Here is a 12,976-nt window from a genome sequence, read left to right as displayed (position 1 = left end):
TCTTTGTCTTTTTTTTTTTTTTTTTTTTTTTTTTGAGTCAATGTTTTCGACAGCCCAGTATAGCTTACATTCCTGGTTCTTTTGCCTTCAACTCTCAAGTGCTGGAAATATGGACATACACTCTCTGCTTGGTGACATGGGGAATTGTACTCTGGGCTTTGCACTATGCTAGGCAAACTCCTCTACAAACTGAACTATATCTCCAGACCAAGATTTTTAAAAAGAACTGCTATTGGAATTAGAGAAACAGAAATCCAACTTTCTGAAATAAGGAACATGACTGGTTTGTGACTTTGAAGGTAACATGGAGGATAATAAGATTATTTTTTTCTAAATGATTTTGAAGTTGAATCTTCCTAGACACTAAACTATTGTTTAAAGAGGACTCAGAGCTCATATGCACCTTCTTTTCTGACTTCTCAGACTTACATTTCAACTCATGAAAGCATAAGATTAATCAGATAGGACATCTGATCTTTCCTATTAACTGTAGTTTATAAAATGCCCAAATTGGATAGTGGTTGACCATACCTAAAGAACTGAGTGAATGAATGATATTTATAAATTTCCATAGCAAATAGTATTACGTGTTTAACTTTAAATTGTAAATGCAGTTATAGTGGCTCTATATTAAAAGCGTTTAAGACATCTAACTGCCTCAATGAACACGTCCAAACTTGAGTCACACCAGTGGCTCATACAATACAAAATAGGCTTATAAACTATAGAACAGATGACATACAGATAAATTAATATACTCAGGTTGTAATCATTCTCCCTAGTAAATTTTATAATTCCATTGATTTAACCTTAAATAAATGCTGGTGGTTATGATAATCTTGGCCTTGTCATTGGTTTATTTTGCCCTTGTTACTTTAACTGAGCTCCAAAATGCTAAGAATTGCCTTTCTTGGCTTGAAAGATAAACAGTGGTTTCCTAAGTTTATTATCTTTGAATAATTTACTAAGGAGAAATTGACAAGAAAAAGGCTCACAAGTATCACAGCAGCTCCATATTGAATGTCATAAATATAGAATGTTTCTCTGACTATGAATAGTCGCAGCACGTTAGAAACACATGTCTGAGGAGAGCTTAGCATTCCAGATGGAGTAGATGAATGTGCCTTTGAATTTTTGATTTGTGAATGACATTGTCTCAGAGACAGTGGTGATAAGGTTTTATTTACATTTACTGAGGGAAGAAGAGATGCCCTTCAGATGAATTCCCTTGTTTTTCAAAGACCAAATGTGGATTTTATTTGTTTGAGAATTGAAAACCATTGCCGACAACATTTTAATCACTTTTATTAAAAAAAAAATACTGGCTATTTCCATTGGCAAGTGTCCTAGTAAATGCCACAAAATACAGTACACTGGGAAGTGCAGACAAGCTCAACAGAGTGTGAATACATTTGCCAGGCATGTTTCCTTTGCTTTGTTATGTTACCCATCATTTCATTAACTAACTCAGTATTCATGCTCCATCTCTTATGCACACCAGAAACTTTACTGAAGTCCAATTTGGTAATCTTAGAAATAGAACAATGAGGTATGTGTATTTTTACATAGCTTCCTTGGCTTTTGTTTCAGTTTTCCATGTATACATAGTAGAAAAAAATGAATATAGAAAAATTTCTAATTCTTGATACCAGTTGATGACTGAGAAAAGGAAATCCATATGAATTCTTCCTTATCTAGGTTATTATATATTCCTGGTCATTGTACAGTTTAATATATATATATGTATATATCTATACATATATATGTATAGATATGTAAACATATATAATATATGTTTTGAAATGTAGGGGGAGCAAAAAATGGGGGAAGAAGAAGGAGGAGGGAGATGGGGAGGGGAAGGGGAGAGGAAAGAGGAGGAGGAGGAGGAAGAGGAAGAGGAAGAGGAAGAGAAGGAGAGAGAAAATATTAACAGGGCCAGGAGTAACTGACTTGAAATTTCTTTCAGATATTTCTTTCAGATATCAGACCTGCTAGACGGTTCAATATTTGGTGAGGGTTTTTCAATATAGAGAAATGATCCTGCCATTCATTGAATATTCATAGAAGAAATAGCAGAAAGTCATTTATCTCAAGAACATGAGAAGCCCGTATTTCAGATGGACCTGTCAACCTAAAGGTGACACATAATAAAACAATCAAAGAAACAAAACAAAAAGCAGAAGACATGGGGATAAAGCTTAACTTTAGATTTGTAATCCTCTAAAAAGTAAACAAAATATATGTATACTATCTATATTTATGCATTACATATGTATATATTATAGTATGTTAAACATGTAACATAATATGTTACATATTATAATATATATTAGAAAAGGCTATAGACGAGTATCATAAAAGAAAATTTATATTTACATGAAAATTAGTTATATTGGCAAAATAATATGCTTAATAATAACTTTTTTATGGAATACAAATCTGCATTTTAAGTCTAGTGGGATTCAGATGTCTCTTGCAGGCTGTCATCTTAATTCATGTAGCTATCACTCAGTAGAGTTTACATTTGACATCAATGAAGTGTTAGTTAGTTGATTGACCATATTTTTTTACTTCAGTGATCAAATTATGTTGCTATGTTTGATCCTTACTAATTCTATTTGGTCTACTATGCCATAAAAACATTTCAGATAGTGTCAGCAAAACAGAAGGTGATCAAACACATGTAAATATTTTTATATGCACATGCGACGAACTCAGAATTTTAAAGTTTATATAAGTCTCAGAAAATTTCAAGTCAATCAAGGTGAATCAAGAAATGTTTTAACAATTAACCTGGAAAATGGCTGCCTCTGGTGTGTACAGCTCAATACAAGCTGTAATCAATGTGATTTCTCAAATTTACTTAATGTTCAAAATTACAAATAAAATATATGGCAATTTAGCACTATTTGTCAAAAATAAAAGGCCCATTTTAATCTTAATTAATTAATTAATTTTAATTAATTAATCTTAATTAATTAATTAAAATTAGTTAATTAATTTTAATTTTTAAAAATGCATTTTAAAATTCTTTTCACTTCAACATAAATATGTCTCAACGTATTTTTTCCATTTTTATTGAAAATAATCTGCTCTCATACAGTATATCCTGGTAACAGTTTCCACTCCCCCAAGTCCTCCCAGACCCCTGCCTCCCTACCCACCTACCTCCATGCTTTTCTTCTCTTATCTATAGAAAACAAACTAATTTGACACATCACCTGAGTATCTACAAAAATAATTACATTTTAGCATGCCTTTCACCTGACATTTTTCATTAATCATAAACTTTAATATTCCTGATGAGTCTTATTTCCTTCTTCAGTATAATTAACTTTATCCAACAACCCAAGGAACTGATGCTCTGCTGGACTTCCAGTCAGAACTGGTTTTTATTTTACTCATTTATGCACAGTATGGTCCTCTTCATCTGGTCCCTCCCCACACTCTACACTCACTTTCGTTCTTTGATTTGGACGGACCGAGTCTGTTGGCTTTTCATCTTCAAAGCTGTACTTCTCCATTAGATGTGACTATCTCAAGTTATTCGCTAATATAAACTTCAAATGCAAAACGTCACTTAAAAACTCACAGGCGAAGTCTATGCTTGCTAGGAATGCACAGCTGTTTCTTCCACACCGCTTCCTCTTCCGGTCGGGATCACAGGGCTGGATGCTGGAAACAGGCTGTTTTCATTTCAACCATGTGAACAATCTAGGGAAGCCAGGCTTTGATCTTTGGGAGGATTTGGGACACACTGTGTGATAAAACATCTTTTTAGATTTATGTTACAAGACAATTTCAATGGTGCCCAGAATGAGGTTTCTATTCATCACCAAGGAGCAGGGAATGTGTCCAGAATCACTTAGATGTCGAGCTTAAGGGAATTAAGTTAAATGTGGTTGAGGAGTAAATCCATGGGAGGGAGTTCTTGATTCTGTATGAAATATTTCTGAGTAATCAATATTTCTGGAATTGTTCCATCGAAATCTGGAGGCAGGAAAGAGTAAACCAGTCTAAGTGGTTATCAGCTAGAAAGCTGTCATGTGAGTGGGTACATATGTATGTAGGTGGGTTGACACATTTGTGGGTGGAGATACACACACACACACACACACACACACACACACACTGGTGTCTGTGGAAGCCTGAAGCTGAGGTTTTAATGTTGGGTATCTTGCTCAATAGTACTACAGTTTACTATTGAATCAGTATCTCATTTGATCCAGAGCCCTCTGATGGGATATTCTATGTATCTACTTATCTCCCTGTCTACCTGCCTGCTATCTATCTATCTATCTATCTATCTATCACCTATCTATCTATTACCTATCTATCTAACTAACTATCTATCTATCTATCTCTAAGAATCCGCTAGCTCTGCCCCACAATCCTGAGGTTTCTAAGATCAGCTGTACTTGTTCATGCTTTTATGTAGGTTCTGGAGATCTGAACTCTCATCCTCATACTTAAATTTTATCAACTGCACCATCTCTTCAGACATAGACTTTAATATTATTATTATTGTTATTATCATTGCTATTATTATTATTATCATAAGAAACAAACAAAATTCACCTTTATTGAGATAGTCAGTGTATCATCAAATCTATTAATTTAGACTGTGTAATTTAATAGTTCTTAGCACATTTAAGGGATTCTACCACTACCACCATGAAATTATGAAGGGACACTTATGAGTTGCTTGCCCATTTCATCACACTGAACTTCTGCCTCATGCCTGGCAACAACCATTGTCTGCATTCTGTTTTCAGATCTATCTACTCAAAGCACTTGTTCAAATGAAAGCACTTCATATGTGATCTGCCATAAATGTATATTTTACATAGAATAATATTATTTACTGAGTCTCATACATATTCCAGCATTTACATATACTCCTTTTATTACTTAAAAATATTCCATATGTTTTAAGAAAAAAGTTATTTGAATTTTATACACAAAAAATTAAAATTTTACTCTTAAAGGCAAAACTAGTTGCATATATTTCAATGTATTTTTCTTGTATTACAAATATTTGCCTTATAAAAGGTGAACATAATCTTTAGTTATCAGAATTATCTCCTTAAAATTTTGTATAATTCTGATGCTAATTGATTTAGTTTATTATTTTAATAAACCATCCTGTTAATATTTATTTCTGAAAATTGATAAAATGGCAGCTTTTAGAAGAAATAAATGTTAATTTTAAATATATTAGATTCATTTTATATCCACAATTTATATAGATATACAATGAATTGAAGATAAAATTTGTTTTTGATTAAGAAATCATTTTGATAAGTAGTATGGTTATTTCTTCACTGTATTTGGACAGCAGTTCCTTTGGAAGGACCTCCTATAAAGGCAATCATACTTTCTTTCGTCACATTCAGGAATGGATCAGTAATTTCTAGCAAATACTTTTCAAATGTTTGAACATGCTACTCAGTGCTGTTGGTTGCAGACTTCCTCTGTTAGCCATAATACTAATTAGAATCTTTTAAAATAAACATATTATTCAAACATCTCTCTAATAGCAACTTTTCAATTGTGACTTTTCAAATTACCTGATCCAAATCATCTGGGCTAAAGAGAGAAATTCATTTTTCCCATCTCAGACATACAGAATCAGAATCACCAACCATGGAAATCAGAAAAAAAACAAACAAACAAACACTCTTCAGTTTATTGCCTCTCAAGCTTCTGATTAGACATTCAAATGTAATAACTCCTCATTAACTTTATTTGACAATAGCATGAACTTCTATAAGTGAATAGTCAGCATCATCTTTGTAGATACTGTTAAGTAGTGGCAGGTTTAAGAGAATAGTTGTGAAATTACCTTAATAATGGACTTGATTAGGAGAGTGAGCCTTGCAACTACAGGACCATGATTGAGCTTTGGTGTAGTAAAGCATTAGAAGAGACAATAAATATGTCATAAAAATCATGATGAGGGCTATAATATGGGAAAGCATGGAGCTTTAGTCCCATTAGGAAAACATGAGAGGAGATAGCATAGAAAGAGAATCGGAAGGGAAGCCATTGTAGGCAGCATGGCAAAAGTACCAGACTTTCAAAGACTTCCCTAAACCAGGAGGTGTTCTAACTTTCAATGTCTTATTAGTTTTGAGTTTGCTTAGACTCCATCATAACTCCCCCAGATCTGTTCCTTCATAACAAAGCTTATTGTCCTTCATTTTAGGGTACAAACTTTAAGGTATGTGGCTTAGTTTCTCCAGATTGGAGCTGATCTCTGAAATGACTAAGGTCTTAAAGTGGCAAACCAATGGTCCAACATGTGCTACTGTGATATACTCTACCTCAGAAACAGTAAAGGCCATTCACTGAACATAAATTTTATTTTTTTAAAAGTTTATCTTATTTTGACCTTTGCCCTCAGTGGTAACACATCTTCAGGTCTTCTTTCACAACTTCCTCCAGCTTCAGTCTCCCTGTCTAGCACTTGATACCATTTTGAGTACATGCACCTTTCCACCATATAAACTTCAGCTCCAGATTCCCGGTGCTTTCAGCTACCTTGTTTGATTCATCTGTGCAGCCATTCAAAGACAGTTTAGAAGGCATTTCTACTCTACTCTGTTTGTTCTACTATATTTGTGCTCTTTACACTCATCCACAAAATGTTGAGAATCGAATCAATTCTGTCTTCAGTCTTTTCAGTTGTCTTTTAAAGACAATTCTGACACTCACAATCCCAAATCTCGCTAACTCAAGACTCTGTTCTCCCAGAAGATAAGTCTTCTTCCTTTTTCATCCATCAGACTCAGTATCTATTTACTTTCTAGGAATATCCTCTAGAAAAAAATTATGGTGATTTACAATTAAACGTCGATACTGGACCTAATACTAACCTCCAGGATATCTTGTCTTAAAGCCTGGAACCTGTCAACTTTAATTAGGTGGTTATCATCATTATTATTTTATTACTACTGTTTGTAATTTCTCTTCTCTCACAGATACAAGGCACCTGCTCTCCCAATAACCTACCTTTTTAGTATAGAGAAATGGTTGTTACATATATGTTGGAAGAGCTTTAGATAAATAGCTACTTTGATGTCTTAGTTCCTGTTCTACTGCTGTGAAGAGACACCATGACCATAGCAACTCTTACAAAAGAAAGCATTTTGTTGTGTCTTGCTTACAGTTTTAGAGGTTTAGTCCATTATCACCATGGAGGGAAGCTGAGTAGCAAGTAGGCAGGCATGATTTTGGAGAAGTAACTGAGATTTCTACTTCTGGATTCGTAGGCAGAAGGAAAAGAGAAAGCCACTGGGCCTTGTTTATGCTTTTGAAACCTCAAAGCACATCCCTCATGATACACTTCCTCCAACAAGGCCACGCCTACTCCAACAGGGCCACACCTCTTAATTCTTCACAAGTATGGCCATTCCCTGATGATTAAGCATTCAAATCTTTGAGCCAATATGAGCCATTCTTACTCAAACCACCATGTACAAGATTTCCTGATAAGGGTTCTTATCAGGGAGAGGTAGGGAACATGGTATAGACACGGACAAGTTAACCTGATCTTAAAGGCAGAGGCTATAGTCACTTGATGGTAAATAAAGAATCGTCAAAGCAGCTAGAATTGGAAAGAAATAAGAATGGGTTTCTTTGGAGTGTCTGGAGGGAGCCTGGTGATACCACAGTCAACTTCAGCCATTGATCCTCTGCATAGACTTCCCACTGACTGATCTGTGAGAGAATAACTTATACCATGTTAAACCACCAGGCTTGTAATAATTTATTACAACAGCCACAAAGAAGTCATGCAGTGCCCACGAACAAACACTCTTTTATAGATTTCAACCCATGTTGAATTGACTGACAGAAGGTTTTATTGGCTTTACTTTGTTCTGATCCCTAAAATTCAATGTGAAATCAATACTCACTAACATTTTTCTTTCAGAGGCATAAATGATGTTGAATATGTTCTGTGAGAACCCCTATTCCATACATGCCTAAACTCTTGTGATGTCTTATAAGATTTCTGTTTCTTTTAGTAAATAGTGAGGACTTTGTGATGATGGCTAGACACTGGCTTTAAGCCTCACTTCTGAAACTATAGTAGGCATAATGTTAGAATCAGTCATAGATAGGGCTCCTCTTTAGGAAGGACCCTGTTGCATTTCTTGCACATTCTGAAAACTTTTCCACTTTCTGTTTTGAGAAACATTTTTGAAATTATGATACATTTCAACATTTCTCACTTCCCTCCAAACCCTATCAAATACTCCCACTTCAAATCCATATTCTCTTCGTCATAAATCTTATTATATGCATACATGTACATACATATATAATCCCAAATACAACCTGATTAGTCTGTATAATGTTACATGTGTGTATGTTTTGGAGGCTGATCTTTTGGAATTGGATCATCAAATGTTCTGCTCTTCTCTGAGAAAGACTATTTCTCCCATGTTAGCATTCCCTAGATGTGTGTAGTTCTTTTTCATGGTCCTGAGGTCTTGTGGTCTTTCCTAAATATACTTTAGCAAGTCTATTGGTGGTCATGTTCAACTCATGCTTGGGCAGTTATGTTGGTGAAACTTTATAGGTGTGGCTTCTAATATTATGAGGTGATATAATTTTATACCAAACTCCCTGATTCTCTGGCTCTTACGCTTTTTAAGATTGTAAGATTGTGCATTCTCTGAGACAGTTTTTCCTCAGACTTGGGTGCAGGAGAGTTTCACTCTTTGGGCACTTATAAGAAGACCAACCCGAAGGCAATTTCATGATATTTTTGTTTCATAAGAGGCTAAAGTTTTTGTTGGATTGAAATATTTTATTCTAGCGAAGCGGGGCAATATAAGCCTCTGCACAATTTCATTCACCTGAACACCCGGCTGATGTCTGAAAACAGAGTTCTTGGGCTTGTCAGTTTCCTAGACAGTTTTCATATAAAATAAATGAGCCTTGTGGAATCTTCCTAGCTAACTGCATGTATTAAATATGCTTCATTTGTCAGATGAATGATAATGTCTAAAATTCCACAACTAATGCTAATTACTGAAAATTGGTATTGATTAAGGGAAATATAAATTATGTGTAAGAATAATTCTGGAATATTTTTCTTGAGTTGGTTTCTCTAAATATGAGCAAATTGTCCATAAACGGTCAAGAAACTGAACATCCTAGAAAAAAAATGTGTCAATTTGTTCTTCCTGAATTAATTAATGTAAATTACCTCACAGGATGTTTAAACACAGTCAGTGCCCTTGCTTTGCTTCTCTCCCTTTGTACACTTCCTGCTATGTTTTCAGAGTGTCAGTCTAACTGTGTGCTTGTCACTCGTTAGTAGCTGACACTCATGTCTTCTATTATGTATGTCTTTCCTCTATCAACCTGTACTTTTCCATTTTGATTATGATAACCCCTCATTTTAAGAAATATTTACTATCAATAAAACACATCCAGAAAAATATTAGGTAGACATCTTTATTGGCTTTTTATCTCTCCAGCTTAACACACACACACACACACACACACACACACACACACACACCCCTATATTTTCAGTCATAATTTTGTCTGCAAATGAAGATTTTCGATAGAGATTCCATACTTCTCCCCAGCTTTAGATGTGCCTTTTTTACTGTTTTACGTTATGTGTTTTGAATACTTTTTCTGATACTGTAAGAAAATTTCAATAGCTTATACACATCTCTTTAAGCAACAACTTGTAAAAGGTTCCAAATATTATATCTATATATTTCCAAACCCAGAAGCCTCAGTCTTACAACAGTAAGCTAAGAGTTCTTTAGAAACGGACAAGGAAATGAAAGTCTGATTAAATGCAAAGACCACCAAAGCTAAAGGACAATGTTTGTTACTTCACAGGCAGAAAAGAAATGTCTCTAACAGCTATTTTAAACAAACAAACAAACAAAAACCTGTAAAGCATTATTCACATTTTATGTACTTGGTTTTGGAAGGTAAAAAAAAAGTTATTCATATTTTGTAATAAACATTTACAATGCAATGTTTAAGACTAGAAAAATTACTGTCAATGATGCAGTTACTATTTGAATGCAAATTTATGCCAAATTTCAAATGGAAAGAATAGTAAAACCCAATGTTAGTTTCTTGATTATTACATTTGTAATCTTTTGTTTCAAATAATGTAAAAATGCCAGGTTTTTTGTTAAGTAGGAAAAAGATGATGACGACAATTTCTGCATTTGTGGCATTTTATTTGCTAAGCTCAAAGAACAACTGCCAAGTACCACTTAGCTCTACAGCGATTTTTATTCTGAAACCACATGCCTGCTACAACTGAGGAAAAGCAAAGAGAAGCATTAGATGGTAAAGATTTGGGCAGTGCTGGTTTATGATGGTGGCTCTACCTGAGAAGATTGGTTCTGTCAACTTATTATTTAGCTGATCTCATTATGTCAATGTGTGTCTGTTCATTTTTCAGTCACTCAATCATATTCATTTATGCCTTAGACAACATCTTGCTGACAATGAAAACTGAAGGACACACAACCCATTGCAGGAGACAATTTCTTTTTAATGGCTAGATACAGGCCTAGTTTGTACCTCCCCAAATTATAAAATATCAATATACAGGATTTTGTTAGAAAGAAAGAAGAAGGGAAGAAGGAAGGAAAGACAGAAAGAATTTCAAGAATCATATTTATGCTGGGCATGTATTTAGACCACATTTGATCCTATACTAGTAAAGTAAATGTTTCATTTTTGCACAGCACTGAAGTTGTTGTTCGCAAGAATAAAGTCACTTCGTGCTTTGAAAAATAAGCAAGTTTTTGGTTTATGAGAACATTGGAATATATGGAATTGTTATGTTTAATTTTCAGTGTATTACCCTATTGCATTTCAAAATATTTTTTTTTTACTAAATTACTGTAACCTTGGATATGTTTGCCAGTCTTATTTGTGAATATGTGTTGATTTATTTGTTTTAAAACCTTTGAGTTTAGGATTGTCTGGGTCTTAAGTATGAGATTTTATTCACATTATCAATTCTACAAAACAGTTTTCACTGTGAACCAAGATGCTAGAAATACATATATTTCAATTATGTTCCCCCAGAGGCCAGTAATTATTGGAAAAGCAGTTAACTGGTTTTATAGTCAACCTTTATCTGAAAGTTTGTCCCTGAAACCAGCAGTCTAATCGCCTTGGATTACAGGACACATGGCGAATATAAAATTGTAGCAGCAATTCTGTGGGAACTATGTTTGAGATCGCCTTATTAGCTTGTATGAGTGTGACAGAAGGTATTTTGTTAAAAATTTTCTTTATTTCATTTTTACATCATTTTAAATGTTTGAAAAACATTTCTTTTTTCTTTATTTTAGTCCCTTCTTCTCCCCTTCATCTCCTTCCTTCTTTTATTTCCTTGTGGATTTATGCCCTAATCACTTTTGTTTGATGTTGATCCCGTTAGTGATACACTGGTTGTCTTAAGATTCCTCTTCTCAGCCATGTGTTTCTGCAGTTGTAACATCCCGTTACAGAGATTTATTTTATTTACTAATTTTTTACTGGACATTTTTTATTTACATTTTAAATGTTATTCCCTTTCCCAGTTTCCCCCGGGAAACCCCTATCCCATACCCCCTCCCCTTGCTTCCATGAGAGTGTTCCCCCACCCCCCCCCACCCACTTACTTCCTCCTCCCCACCTTGGCATTCCCCAACACTGGGGCAGCCAACCTTCAGTGCATTTCAATTCTAATCTAGCAGAATGAGTTCTATCATTAGATCTCGGTTAAAATATTCTAAGAACTATATCTTTCAATATATTAAATATAATATGTATTATATGTTAACATTGTTCCTAATTGTTTAAAATGGAGATGAATTCTAAGATGTACTACTGAAACACATCCTAGGTATTTACTCTGAAAATACTGTGGGAATACTCTTCTCTGTTCAGAGCATTTACCACTCTCATCACTGTATTTTATTAATAATATCCTATAAGTGTATATATCAGCCTGATTTCTGAGCTTTAAAATATCCAAATTTTCTAACTGTCATACCTGTAAGTCAAAAAAACAGTGAAAGAATATAGAAATTAAAATTTTTGGTCTAGTTTAAGTTTTCTTTTCATTGATAATATGTATAGTTGAACATTTTAAATGGCATGTGTGCGTGTGTGTGTGTGTGTGTGTGTGTACATTTTATCTATCACAGCTGCCTTAATGCCATGAAAATGGCAAAGGTGATGCAAATTATTTCATTAAATTATATTTATTAACACTTTACAACAATTCAATGGCTTTCAAGGTACATATATTTCTCTATTTTTTTTTTTTATGTTTACTATTCTCACACAATTTGTGGCCAGTAGTATCTGCAAAAGTGAAACTGGAAGTAGGTTTTGAAGTCATCATATACTGTGATAAGGTTGGTGGACTCTATCCTGAAGCCTATAGGAGAATTACTGCTGGTTTAAACCAAGAGCAGAAGACAGGTCTTTTAGAAATAATGGCTGCTGATGAATGTCATGCAGAACGCACTGATGGGAATGAGAGCTGGCCAATTAACTGACAAATGTCTCAACTCTTCACTGACCTCCAATGTTTAATATTTATTAGGGTATCAACTCATATTATTGATTTTAATGAGTGGATCATAATGTTCTCTGCTATACCAAAGCACTTCTATTAGACAGTTGATAATGCAAAGAAGGAAGTGAAGACAAAAGAAAGAGAGTTATTGTTGAATGATGAAGTATCTATATGGTAATGATGCAGTGCCATAGATCCATTTATTGGATGCCTGGCGAATAGAGCATGGTAATGGACCGACAATATAATTTAGTCAATAATTTTATTTCGGTACATATGGCCAATGAATATATTTTCCCTTTTTTTTTTCTTCTTTGATAGGCAAGTGTAGGTTTATCAGATGATCAGTGGATTTTTCGCAGAAGATCATAATAGTCGATGTATGTTCCACCAGATGATCCC

General features: G+C 34.2%; 1 protein-coding gene across 16 annotated transcripts in view; it reads left to right on the top strand.

The window, feature by feature from the left end:
- Robo2 (roundabout guidance receptor 2) overlaps positions 1 to 12,976 on the top strand; it is a 1,463,572-nt gene that overhangs the window by 688,404 nt on the left and 762,192 nt on the right. The gene's annotated exons all lie outside the window — the stretch shown is intronic.

The sequence above is a fragment of the Arvicanthis niloticus genome, chromosome 12, assembly GCF_011762505.2.
Source record: "Arvicanthis niloticus isolate mArvNil1 chromosome 12, mArvNil1.pat.X, whole genome shotgun sequence".
NCBI lineage: Eukaryota > Metazoa > Chordata > Mammalia > Rodentia > Muridae > Arvicanthis > Arvicanthis niloticus.
This window is presented reverse-complemented; position numbering and strand designations above follow the sequence as displayed.